General features: G+C 34.9%; 1 protein-coding gene across 10 annotated transcripts in view; it reads right to left on the bottom strand.

The window, feature by feature from the left end:
* Positions 1-1445, bottom strand: part of LOC106875082 (serine/threonine-protein kinase BRSK2) — a 305025-nt gene that overhangs the window by 49160 nt on the left and 254420 nt on the right. The gene's annotated exons all lie outside the window — the stretch shown is intronic.

Below are 1445 nucleotides of genomic sequence, written 5' to 3'. Positions count from 1 at the left end.
ATATATATGTATGTGTGAGTGTGTATATGTCTGTGTGTCTGTGTTTGTCCCCCCAACATTGCTTGACAACGATGCTGGTGTGTTTACGTCCCCGTAACTTAGCGGTTCAGCAAAAGGAACCGATAGAATAAGTACTAGGCTTACAAAGAATAAGTCCTGGGGTCGATTTGCTCGACTAAAGGCGGTGCTCCAGCATGGCCACAGTCAAATGATTGAAACAAGTAAAAAAGTAAAAGAGTATCATTATTATCATTATTATTATCATTATTATTATTACTATTATTATTATTATTATTATTATTATTCAGGTCACTGCCTGGAATCGAACTCGGAATCTTAGGATTAGTAGCTCGGACTCTTAATCACTACGCCATATGCCCATGATGATGATGACGATGATGATGACGGATCAACAACAATAATTTGCATATTTATCATCAGCATAAAATATGCAGTATAGTTGATATGTATTCTTTGCTCTGGTTACCATAGTCCAGATATTCTGGATCCTTCTTTATATTCTTTGTCAGGTACAATCTATTGATATGCTGGAACATGGCAGACTATTGCAAGGATACCAGACTCCAATGATCAAAAATTCTGTCAGCACCAGTATCTATGACTCATTTGTTTCATTCAAAACCATGCCCTAGTGACTTTCTTGCAGTTGAGTCAAACTTTTATTCAGGAATATTTTTGGAATAATTACTTAAGAAAAACTGAACAGCAAAATTATTAAATTCCTATGATCATAAATTACATTACATTCTTCCTCCCCATCTACCAATATTCTCTTAGATGGTTGGCTTTGATATTTAGTTTTCTGGCCAATCATTATTAAAGAATTGTTTAATTAGAATAACGTCAATATCAGACTTCATGGCTGGTTCAATTTCTTTAATGGTAACCAATATTCCCTTAAGATATGTCCATCAATAATTTGATGTATTTCGAATCCATAAATAGAACATGAGTTTTGATTTTTTTCATTTAATCTGTCACCAAACCTGAAATGGCAGTCTTGAGAATGCATCAACATTTCTTTTGTTATTTTCAAGCTTCTATCATATTGTATATTTGTACAATAATAATATCATTGTCCAACAGAGTAGTCATTGAGACACTTGTACCAGAATATCTACCTGGTGTGAAGATGTATATAAGCAAGGCGGTAAGCTGGCTGAAACGTTAACATGCCGGGCAAGATGCTTAGCAATATTTTGTCTATTTTATGTTCTGAGTTCAAATTCCACCAAGGTCGACTTTACCTTTCATCCTTTTGGGGTTGATAAATTAAGTACCAGTTGTGTACTGGGGTCGATTTAATTGACTGGCCCCCTCCCCCAAAATTTTGGGCCTTGTGCCTAGAGTAGAAAAGAATAAGTGTATAAGTGGCTTGAGGACATTTCTTATCTTTTGTCTTGTATTTGTTTCACTCATTAGGT

The sequence above is a fragment of the Octopus bimaculoides genome, chromosome 11, assembly GCF_001194135.2.
Source record: "Octopus bimaculoides isolate UCB-OBI-ISO-001 chromosome 11, ASM119413v2, whole genome shotgun sequence".
NCBI lineage: Eukaryota > Metazoa > Mollusca > Cephalopoda > Octopoda > Octopodidae > Octopus > Octopus bimaculoides.
Note: the sequence above shows the minus strand (reverse complement) of the source record. Positions and strands in the feature narration are given on the sequence as shown.